We start from the raw sequence: 13,001 nt of genomic DNA on the forward strand, positions 1-13,001 counted from the left end.
TTTATTCAGAGATTCAAAGATCTTTTTCTTATCCTGTCCAAGCAATTTTCCAAATTTCAAGATAGATCCTTTTTTGATAAGGAAATACAAAAAAATCGAGTGGGGGTGAAAAGTCTGGACTTTCTGACAATAGGTTGGGTGGCCTCTGCAATTAAGATCGGCATTTTCCTGTTTCCACAATTTGGAAGGTGTCGACTGCTATCCTTTCAGTCGTGTTATTTATGCACGAGTAGAATGAGATATGCCGGGCACCACCCTGACCCACCTGGGGGCGGAATCGCCTCCGCCCTGGCCGCCCCCGGGCGTATTCGGGCCGCGCGAGTGCAGCACGTTACCATAGAATATCGTTCGACTCGCTTTGCAGCAAGACACGACGACGACGCGTGATTCCATCCCTCTAAACCAGTCATTCCCTTTCAGAATACACTATTTCGTGACTATTCACGTTTCCCTGAATGCGAACGCTCCAGTTTTCCCTCCAAAAATAAATTCAAACTACTTGGACATTCATAAAAATATAGCTGCACATTTTTATTTCTAATTTTGTACTCATTTTTCAAGCGTAACCCTTTCTCAATCTATACTGCCAGTTCATTGACACCTAGTATATCACGAACAATGTCTACAGCCGCGTAATGACCAGCCCTTATTGTGTCTCCTCGCCACGATCTCGTATATCATGCGCCTCGTCAGAGGTGCGATCGCTCACGCCGAAACCGCGTCTGAAGAGAATTGTGCCCGATGAATGCGTCTAGATGCACACGTACGTGCACGCGTGCACGGGGAATACGTGTCTACTTCCACGGGTACATCCACGGGGACCTCTTACATGCCCACGGTTCAGAGGCGTGGTAGGTTCACTCCCAGGTGCGTCTCGTCCTGGGACATACAATGCCACGTAGGAAACGACACCATCGGACACGCCCCGATCTGCGTGCCCTAATATTCGCTCGTGTCGCGCCCCGTGTCGCACCCGGGGTCGTCTGGCAGATGCACTGATACGTCTGACCATACCGCGCTGTAGATGTTTAAAAAAGGAGGAAATATCTACAACACTGGGGCAATGCGAAATATTTTTTTAGGGATGGCTCCTATTTTTTTAGCATCTGCTGCTAGTTTCTATTTTTTTAATTATCTTTTCGTTTCTCTAGGAAAGTCAAAAACAGTGTTGTAAGTTTCGCAAAGAAGGTAACACACTTGAAATCGTGTACCTACTTTCCCTGCACCAAAGCAAAGGAAACAGGAAGAGTAAGCTAGTGGGACGCAAGAGCGAGTGTTGAGCGAGGAACGAACGGTCTCAGAGAGGCAAGATATCCACCCTCTCATCGTGAACGATTGTTCTTGAGCCGATATCGTCAGGAACTTTATACCTGCGAGCGTGCCGGATCGTGGGATGACTGTCAGAAATCAATTCAATTCCGGCTGGTATATCTAATTCAATAATCTGAACGCGACGAGTGGGCGAGGAGCCCGAGGAGCGAAGAATGTAAATGCGATAAACGGAGAGCCTGGGACGACGGTGCACGTAAGAAAGAGCGGAGGAACAAAGGGTACCGGCGACTTCCGGTTGACTCGCATGGTCGGCTCGTCGTTTAATAAATCGTTCTCGAGAACGAAACCGACCGACTGGGACGCGTTCGTTCGCAGATCTGACAAATGATCGCTTCACGGGAAGTCGATTAACACCTCGTGTACGCGACCAACTCCGCGGGCCAGGTCGAGGAGGGGATGTCAACCGATCCCGATCGACTGTCATTTATCAACCGACTCCTTAGCGTAATGGAGCAAGGACGGTGCCTTTAAAAACGTCCCTGGCAAGCACAGATCTCGCATGTAGTTAATAGGTATCCGTTTACAACGACTTCCTGCGTGCAGAATCGGCCACGAGTCCGCGCAAAAACTCGACCAGAGACACCCACGGTGAACCAGAACACATAATAGAGAAGGCAAAGCGGTAATAACACTCCTCGACAACTGTATTTGGGGAACACGAGCTCCCTAATCTTAATAACACGCCAACGAGTGTCTCAAAGCTACAGCGAAGAAAAAAGAATCCTCTGCCTGACTATCAATCAGGAGGCCTGTTAAAGCGTACTTCTACGCCGAGATCAGACGATCCTGGGGCAAGCGAGAGACAAGGAACGCGAGCCGAAAGTATGGCACAGTAGCGGTCTCTAGCTCTATCAGCTGATAATTTCATGGCACATCGAGTAGGTATGTCGAGAATGGATGGAAATTAGTCGAGATGGCCGTCGAGTTCCGGAGTTAATTGATACGTCTGCGAGCGGGCCGACGGCGGAATATACACACAGGCTGGCAGAGAGAAAGAGAGGCGAACCGTGGCTGGTGAGGCAGGGGTGGGCAGAGGGAGAGAGGACGCGTTGGCAGTTGACGCGTAGCACGGGATGGTGTGCGTGAATTGGTTCGCGTACTGCCACGTTCCGTTCTGGGTTTGTCCGTATCCCGCGTGATTTAGCGGCTCCGCTTCCTGGCGATCTAGTTAACACACGAACAAGACGGGCTGCGTGAAAAAGAGAGAGCTCGACGGATACACAAGCGTCTTTCGGAACCCCACGGGCCATCGCAACATGACTAATACCCTCTCAGCCGTATTTTTATCCCGCCACGAGCGAGTGGCTGTTCCTCGTGTTACAGCACCAGAGGAACATTAACCGCGAACGGATGTGCTAAATAGATGGCGACATCGCGACCATCTTCGGCTATCTGCCGAAATATGGGGCTGTTCTGGTTCCAAGTCTCTATTTAAGCAGAAATTCAGCAAAAATTAGGAGTTGGGTTGAAATTCTCTGGACCCACATGCGGGTCATAACACTGCGGCCGTATTGACGGAGTCAGAACACAAGTGAAAATTGTATTTTTCTTGAGGGCAAGAAAAAATGATGAACCAAAATCCGCCTATATCACCCATCACCTCGGCATCATTGCTCGAACGAAAGCCAAGCGGCCGGAAACTTGTGGTAGCGTTGGCTATGCCGCCAATTAAACTCGCCGCAACGAAGCCGTGACGCTTCAGGGTTTTAACGACGTCTTAACGATGAAACAACAAACAACTGAAGGATGTCGGAAGACGGGACCCACCGTTAATAAGCCAGGCACGGGGACGTGGTCGGTGTTGAAAGCGCACGCTAGGGCCTCGGAGCACGTGTCTGGCGTCGAATATCGGAAGGGCCGCGACCCGCCCCCCCTCGGAGAGCCCATAACGATCGTCGTTATTGAATAAATTCGAGGCGTTATACGGTGCAGGTCGACGTGCGTCAACCTCGAGGACCTCCTTCGTCGAATGTACGCCCACGAGAGGAGTGATCGATTCTGATAGACGAGTCCCGCATAATGAGGCATCGTCTCTACACGGGGAAGTACGTAATACAGCGTGAAGATCGTATGGGATAAAGAGACTGAGGCCGGGGGAGGGAGAGAGGAAAGTGTATAAAAAATAACGACTTTGTTCGAGGATCGAAGAATCACGATCGAGTGAACCAGAGTCAGCCCCTATGATGTTCGAACCTTCGATCGCCATTCATAAGTTTCGCTGTCGCTCAATCCTCGGAGGTCTCTAAATTTGCTTCTATCGAAGAACTAGCCTTCCGCTAGACTCCGAATCGATAGCTTCTGCCCAGTCGGAACAGTCGTTCTTGAAAGCAGGAAAGAAACGATTTCCTTGGAACGAGCAGGAGCGTGCGTGGCTGCCGCGGTTCGACAGCCTCGAGGCTCGATCTGAATTCGCGGCCGCGTATGAATAAGGCATTGCCGTGACAGAGGCGGAACAACGGCATTGCACGTTACGTCGGCCACATGCGAAACATCTGGCATTTTTCACGTGAAAGAGAAAGACCGGAGACCGGGGCCAAAGACGAATTTCTGAAACGGTGTACGCCCCCCTGTCATGCTTCTCCGGGGAGACACGCGGAGACCCCGGGGGAATTTGTATTGTCGCGCCGCTTCATTGTGCCGGACACGAGAAATTATATCGTGATTGTTCCACGATCTAACCGTTAATTAGAAATCAATGAGCTCACTCGTGCGTGGAGCGTGCTTCGCCCCAGGAACGAGCGCGGCAAGACGTATCGCGATTGTGCCAAGGCGTTCACTCGCCCCCCGATACCAGCTCTCAGGTAGAAACGTTATCTCTCGCCTTGACTTCAAACGAAATTTGCTCAACGAACCGTTTCGATTGTTGGATAAACAGCACGTGCCTGAAATCGAGCTATCGTTGCACCTATTTCAGGGACCTGACTGATTCGGTCGCGTGAAATCAAGACAGATCTGTGGAAATTGGTTCAAAAAGTGTAGGATAGTTGTACTATCAATCGGTAGACTATCCTCTGTCTCTCAGTACTCATCTGCAAAGTTTTTCTCGGTAAAAACAATTTGCCGACAGCACGGGCCGCTAATTGTCGAGCGGTTCCATTAGTCGGCACCGACATTGACTCTGATCAGTCGGTGTAAGTAATCCACTAAAGCGCAAGACAATGCGTGAAGGTGTGGCACACAGCGGCCCCATTGTTCAGCAATTAAAAGCACTTCTCCTCTTTGTACTTCGCCACCTGCCGCTTTTGTTTGTATTTTCGTGGCGATTAATGCGCGTGAGCGCGCATTTCGCAACCCGTTGGCCACGTCAGAAAACATTTCCTCGGGCACGAGGGAATTCGATGCGACAGGTAACAAGACCGAAAACGGTTTCTCCATTTTCAACGCGGATTGGATTATGTATAGGCTAACGCCGACGACACTGCGTTCGTAGAAATATTTTTCTCTTGCCAGAAACATTGCATTATTTATATTTCCAAAGCCTGCATCGCTACAAGGAAAGTATGATCCTTTTAAGAAGTAAAAGAAATAGTCTCTGTGGGGGGTCTTGGTCAATTCAACCAGCATCAATTCAAAAACTTCTAATCGAACTGGCAATTATGTTCAACATTCGTATTGCATGCACGAATCTTCACTACGTGGTGCTTATGTCATTAGACTTCCTTGGGACTTAATCGTAATCGACGACTGGTTCAAGCAACAGAGAAAAAGCATAAGCAATGAACCTACCTGCCTTCCAACCATTCTGTAATCAATCTTCTCGTTTCCTTTAATTCTCGGCCTATGCATACCTTAATGAGCAATAATTCCAGTTCCTGATAATCAAACCAATGTCTGACTGAAAAGGTTCTGTCATTTCCTTGATACAGGCCTCCTGGATGCACTTATTATCATATCGATCGCTCTTTTCATGATACTTGTAAACTTTACAAATACAAGACAGCGTTTTACTTGCATAAACGTTAACTTGAAGTTTCTAATAGAAACAGATTACCAATATCCTTTTCCTTAAATAAAAAAATCCTCGGTTTGTGGACGTAGCAGTGGGCATCGACGGACAAAGGGCAGAAAGGATCGGCTGAAGTCGCTGCCGACTTCCAACTGGGTGGGTTTAAGTCGTTCCCAGCTGTTTTGTAACGCAACCAGGACACCGGCCACTTCTTCGACCACACGAGTGGTTTCCTCCGATGCTCTCGAAAGTCGACCCGGTGGGTCTGGTCGAAATAAAGGAAACCGATGGAAAAGTCCAAACAAATCTGTTGTGTGAATCGTTCGTGCGACCAAGACGCGGCGTCTCTGCAAGTATTATTGCTCGAGCTCGACCTCTATAGCAATAATTCTTCTCTTCGAGAGCGACGGCTCCTTCTCGCTCATTTGTCCGGAGGCATCGTGCTATTTGCAAGGTAAACGCTCTCGACGTTTCCATAGGGACTTCTTTATTGCCAGTTTACTCATGTTTTCACGACACGGTCTGTGGATTACCGATGAATCCCTAAAAGCCAAACAGATCCATAGGGATCGGCGAAATAGTCCCGGGAGAGGCGAGTGCTGCGACGAATCGAAAGCAAACACATGCTCACCCCCTGTGGGAGCCTAGGTACGCCCCTCGTTCATACAACTATCGTAGGAAAATCATTGCTCGTCGCCATAATACCGAATCAGCGTGAAAATAATCACCTTTGGGGAACGGTCTGCCTATGGAGGCGGTGACCAATATTTTTCCATTTAAAAGCTTACGAGTGTTACGCTATCTATAGGCTTCTAGGAACAGAATGGCAATAGAATAGCGATTTACTCCTACCAGCATCTGCTGAAAGTAAAAAGTGTCTAGTCAAATTTGTTCCTACAGAATCTGCTGCGTGATGCATATTACCTGCACGCCGACCTAATACTTTTACGGCAGACCGCGCAGAAACGATTGCATACTCAAGTCCCGCTTGCCATTACGAAACTAGAGAACACCGTCCTGCGACCAATGCGAATTATTACGTGGGATAAAGGCAAAGGCGGATATTTTACAATGGGCAGACATAAAAGTTGACTGACATACCCTCGCAACCGCCTCCGCAAATAAACGGGCAATTTTTCCGCGTTGGAGTCGAGATTGACAGGAAAGTCGAAGCACGCTTTCCATAAAGCGGAAAAATTACTTTTGTCCCGCGGCTATGGGTCAAGGCGCCCCACGCGCACTGTACATAAAAAAACCACGAACTTTCTAATGATATAAGCTTGATTCCCATTTGTCCAGTGCATCTGCAAGTGAAACGCTCCGTTCCCGACCTATGCGTCATCCAGTTCCGATAACTCGATCGGGGACACCGCGAAAGCTGAGCCTGTCCAGGGTGCAGAGGGTACGCGAATCGCATGCGAGCAAGCAGGTCCCTTGAAACGGTCGCAGGCGAATGACAGGCTTTCCGTTGGATCCGTTTGGCCGTAGATCCGTGATCCACCGGATCCAGGGAGTCAGGCATCGTGGACAGCTCGAAAACACGAGGAAGTGACGTCGGGTGGATCGATGATTATAATTAGCGACCGATATACCGGAACAGGAACGGACTGATTACGGTAATCAGTGGCACGCAGTCGCACGCGGAATGATTCACGGTGGCATAAGGACTCGCGGCGGGCGAGCGGGCAGAAAGAGAGGGAGAGAGAAATAGGCCGCGGGAGAAGATAGGGAAAGGGAGGAAATACGATGGATACGCGACGGATGGGAAAGGAGTGAGAGCGAAAAGGAGGCACGGAAGGGAAGAGGAGGCTGGTCTTCCTTTGCCACGCATGCGCGTGCACAACTCTTTCCGTGAGCGACTATTATTATATACCGTATATAGTGGCGAACAAAAGGGTCCCCATATGGCGACTCGCTGTCTAATGTATGTCATTAGACGCATTACTCTATGATAATTAAACGTCTATATGCGCGGCATTGTTACGCTCGTACCTTGCGCCGTATTACCGGAATGACACGTTGCGCTACAATGCTTCGGATGTCGTGAACGATTCGCTCGCTTGCCCGCTTCCACGCGCTCATTGCGCGCGACTATGAACGGATACCGGCTGCGACGCACCGCGGGAAAATACGAACGTTCACTGTTTTTCCTGATAAAAAACTCGTTGGAAAATATAAACCACGTAGAACTTACATCCTCTAAGGTAAGTATCCATTTCTTGCTATACAGTACTGTCTCGATAGGACTCCATTCAGCGCCATAATGTAAGTCAAATAAAACCTAATATCGGTCGCGAGTTCCTTTTATTCTTCTTGATCTTCTTGCACTTTCTGAACAGATTTACTAATACGTAATATATGGTGGTACCTTGCATATCTTTGATCGTCCACTAATCTTACAAACACTAAACACTAAACGAATGGTGCAACTTCGATTCTTATACCCCAAGTTCGGCGAAAAAGTTCACCCCTTTGAATTTCCTGGAAGGAAAATTCGCGGAAGCATGGTCCTAGACGACAATAGCCCAGGAACTTTCTTCGAAGCTGCTCGAGTCAGCAAGGATGGTAAACGAGGTCAAAAACTTGCGCGGGTCTACGAAGTTCTTCGCGGCCGCGGAACAGAATAGAGGCGGGCACGAAGAAATCTGGTATGCCTCGACGACAAAGAACCGCGCAATTATAATACTATTGTCGTCGGTCCTATTTTGCATTTAATGCATCTTTCCGGGTGGAACGGCGAACAATGCGCCCCACCGACTCCGAGGGATTATTTTAATCTGGAAGGTGAGAGAAATTCCTCGCGGAGGTGACTTCCGCGGAGTCGTTCGTTCGACGAAAGCCACACAGGATGCGCGACAACGGTATGCAAACGGCACTGAAATTCGAGGCAGGTCGGTGATTACCCAACTTCTTTTCTGTTCCATGGATTCTGAAACGGAACTGGGTCAGATGAAGCTAAACACAGGATGGAGGATGATTTCGCATGGTTTGCGGTCTCGCATATGTGTATCAATTGGTCAACTCTCCCCACGCGATAGTTTCTTCGGGTCCTTTATTCCCTCGGTCCTTTTTGCTCCGCTCTGCATGAATTCGACCGATGCTCCGCGGTTGAGCTTCAATGTTCGGCCAATACGCGTGCGTTTCTCGTGCATCTGCGACCACAATGCTGCATCTGTTTCCCGTCCGCCGCATACGCGTACTGCTGCCAGAGTGAACATTTTGCGATGATTCCAACTGTATTTCATAATAGTGGATTCTAGGACGGAGAGAATAGAACATGGCAAAAGAGAAGAAATTTAATTTTAGTTCTTAAGGCGAAGCATTTTGTCGAAGTCATCCTAGCCTCGGGCACTGTCTTCACGGAAGGTAGAGAGTTCCTTGGCATTACTTTTTGTCCCAGTGTCCGCGAGCGTCTGTACCTAAAGAACAACTGGATGCTCCGAAAACTGTACACAAAGTAAAAATTAATCGCTGTACCGTACACTGGCTCTGACAGAATCTAATCTTTCGACTTCAGAGGCAGACCATACGCTTCTTCAAGCTCTACCACTCCACATCCTGTGGATGATACGTCGTCCACGTGGACGTACCGTTTACACGATCAGCCAGCAAAAAGCATCTACCGTTGCTGGGACACGGTATTTGATGTTGAATTTCCGGAGGTGACAGGCGACGATGAACCGACGTCGTTCGAGCGGCACGACGGAGTCGACGTTACAGAAATATGATGTAGCGATTTGGACGCGTCGCACGACACCCGTTTCAACCTGTTCTAAACATAGGTCGTACGAGGGGACTAGCTTTTCCTTTTCTAATTTGCTCGCGGCAGAGCCAGGGGGGATGGAAAATGATTTGCGATCGTGAGAGGGTTAACGAGGGCCGCGGGGGACGCGATCGGTCGAAGATGAATGGACGCGAGCTCGAATAATTCGATCGTGAATCGGCAGCAGCGACAGTGATAATTAGTTCCAGCGACCCGTTTCAATTAGGGCAAACACCCGTAACGAAGTTATCGTTGGAGGATGTTGATTCACTGACCGGGTGGGAGGAATATTGCGGCGTCAGTTTCCCACACGGGTGTCGTGTGGACCAACCAGATACTTTAATGACCTTTAACGATATGTAATTAGAAGGAATCAGATGGTAATGCATCGGTCTTGCATTACAGGTTCGCCCGCAGCGGCTGCTGGACGTTGTTACGATGAAACTCGTCGAATCAGTGTTGTTTGTCCATTAATCCTTTAACTGGGGACGGAATTTTAAGAAAACTTTCGAGGTCTCCTTTTTTATAAAAAGAAACGTGTACTAAAAGAAATGATCTAGGAACATCTCAAATACTTGTATTCTCTTACAAAAAGGCAGGTATCCTGTTTCTACTTGAAATCAAAATTCATTCTTAGTTTCTGGTCAAATCTCTTGACTCTAACAGTCAGGTATATTTCCCGCGTCTTGGATACCTACAGACCCCTTACTCGAAGTATCACTAATTTGCCGATAATTTACGCAACTTCTCAAGGGTAACCTACTCGAGACCCAAAGGCAAGCCTAATCTCCCAGCCTGTTCTCTCTCGAAAAGGTTGAAAAGACACCGAGCACCCTGCTCCCAATAGGACGCGAGATCCTTGTCGAGGTTGCGGCACTTTGGTAACAAGACTCGCGTGCTTTTCGGGACCTGCACGTGTGTCTCGAATTCGTGCACCGTGCTCCTCTCGAAGCACACTCGAGAGCGGTTAGGTTCACGCAAGTGTCTCGTAGACCCGGTGCGTAGCCTAGATAGATTGTGTCGTTAACCACATGCCCTCAGTCTCGTTAGCCTTCTTTATTAGGGTACATCGTCGGGATCCTACCAGCGGCCTAATCTGTTCGCTCGTTACGCGCCACCGAGATTACCACTCAGGATTTCCGTTTCGCCACCAGATTTGCGGATACTCGTGCCAGCCATTCAATAATGCGCTCAGAGAGGCAAGTGGTCTAGAGGGACTTAGCGTTCCTCTGTTGACGGTTCCTGAGAGGCAACCAATTAACTTAAACTGAGGTAAGAGCCATTAAAGTATGACATTTTGAGAAAAATTGTGAAATTATCTTGTCTGAATTAGCAGTGCTACCTTAGACTTATGCTCTCTTTTTGAAAAACAGGATGGATCGGAGAGCTTCAATAATCCTATCTTGACAGGAGTTTAATTTCATTCGGAAATATTCAGTAACGCGTCGAAACACACTGCTTCTCTTTCCTGGCTGCAGAGGAGGGAAAAAAGGGGAGCAAGCGGACCAGCTTTTGTATATATGAAACCATGGTGTTCCCTAACCAGGCCGAGTCGTTAGTTTCATGAGGTTTGTTAACGGGTCGGGAAGGGTCGCCGGAGATACATACTTACTCCGAGCCTTTTCGGCCTTTTGTGTCCAGATTTTCTTCTGGCTGTCGCCGACGTCAAGAACGGTGTGGTATTTCAAAGTGTCACCCGCATTTGATCTACGAACTATTTTTGTCTAACATTTTTCTATTTGTTGAATAACGTGTTTCCCTCCTACAAATTCTAAAGTGATATAGGGAAAGGATATTTTGGATTTGATAAAAATATGGTCTCCACGAATTTTTGAATATTTTATTTTTTGCTTACTCAAAGCTACATTGCTAAGATTCCTAGCCCTCAAACTACGAAACATTTTCCCAATCCTGATTGACAGGAAAATCCCAGGTAATATGTTTGGCATGTTTCCTGTGACAGAGAGAAAAATCGATTAACACATAAAGGACGTCTATCGTTCACAGTTCACTAGCAAAGACTTGCATTATACAAATACTGCGCCCTTAATATTATGCCCTTCCTCATTCCGTGAACTGAAATTGTGCAACTTACCATTTCACTTCTGCTCCAAATTACGCTGCCTTCTCCAGACTATAAATAAATGAAACGAGATCTACTGATTCAAACTTACACACCAAGAAATTTCCGTGAACTTGTCGTATTAGTAACCAATGAATATTGCAAGGAGGGAAACGATATGGTAAGCATGCATATGCAGGATGACAAATAAATGGCGATCGTATCTCCCAAAGAAGAAGAAATACTTGTAGAGTTAGGAGGCAGTACGGTGACAGCTGTAAAGGCGCGATGATCTGTGGATAGAGAGGGTGAACAGTGGCTGGTACCGAGGGGATTCGCAAATTGAATAACAAACGTTCACCCTCCTTGGTTAAATCACCGAAAAAGCCATCCCCCGGGCTTGCTCGCTGCTCGACATTAACCGCACCCCCCCGCGAATCGTCTCGTCGCGACGCTTCAGACCCTTCCGTGGCTGCTTTGCATAACGATCTTATTCCGTAATCTCTGCCATATTGATCCCATTTAGAGCATACCAACGAATCCAGGGACCGTTTATGGTCTCTGTTACGGTCTGTCGTTGTCAGACTGCTCAATTCTACCCGCAAGCAATCGTAGAGCGCTTTCGACCTAATCACCATTCGCTCGAAATGAAGGAAGAGTAAACATTCAGGTTCTTTTTCCGTCTCTGCTCGCGAATAGTCCTCGCTTCACCGGACACACGCATAGTCCCCTTAATGGAGCGCGATTAAAAGGAAATTATGCGGAGGTTCGGGAACGTCCGGGGGTAATTAAATTTATCGAAGCTTATAAAGCTGCATGTCGCGTATATACGTCATTATTTAGGCATTAGCGGTGGAAGGCAGGGCGAGGGTACGAATACGCCGAGTCATCCTCGGTAATAACGTCCAGTGCTCTCGGATACGCAGCGAGCGTTCTCGGACCCGGCAGAAATAGGCCAACAGGAATATATATCGCCGAGTAGATAAAAACCCTTTTCGGGTTAATCAAAGTAAGGGGATCGCCGCAGAAAAAAGGAGAACCTTACGTTCCGTCCGTTCCACCGACAAAGGGAGCAAGTGCTGGCTAACGATTTTAATGTAAATCGCGTGTATAACGCGCGACAGATTAGCTGTGCGTTCAGGGATGATCGAACTTGTTCGCGAAAGCAACGCTAAATCGTGTTATAGTTGAAATATAAATGAGAAAATTATTTTAGGGGAAACTACTTATCCTAGGTTATTCTAGACTCGTAGGATCATTAGGTAGGGACCTCCACTTAGTGATTCGTACACAGGAAGACGACACGGGTGTAGGGAGCTCATATTGTGACGGGATATTTCATGGTTCGCAGGATCAGTGGTTTAACGGCCCGTGCGATATTGTAATGTTACCAAGGAAGCTCCTACCTCTGCCCTTTCATTTGTCCACTGTTCCAAATTACTTTCGGGTTTGGAAATTGTTAGGTTGGTTTGCTGGCGGAAGGAATGAGGTAGGGAAATATTAGACACTTTGATGTGCAAAGGTGTACCGATAAAGTATGAATGAAATTTATACCCAAAGGCCTGATGAAGTAGCAGAAAGAGGAGGAAAATGGGGTGGAAACTTACTTCTGTGACGAGAACATCGAATGGAGGTTCTTGCGTTGCTTTCGAAATCGAAGGTGCGCGAGCTGGAGGTATCTTGCAGGGACGACACTGTGGACCTCCAAAGTAGCAGCAGCAGGAGCAAGAGCCGAGCTAGGGGATGATAGATGTTTAGTGGAGAACGGCGATCACGAAGGGAATCATCATCCAGGCATATCGTTACTCACAAAAGCATCGTTTATTTTCTCTTTATCTCTTTTAAAATGAATTTATAATCTTTATAATAATACATCAATAATAATTATTAATAATAAT

The sequence above is a fragment of the Calliopsis andreniformis genome, chromosome 9, assembly GCF_051401765.1.
Source record: "Calliopsis andreniformis isolate RMS-2024a chromosome 9, iyCalAndr_principal, whole genome shotgun sequence".
NCBI lineage: Eukaryota > Metazoa > Arthropoda > Insecta > Hymenoptera > Andrenidae > Calliopsis > Calliopsis andreniformis.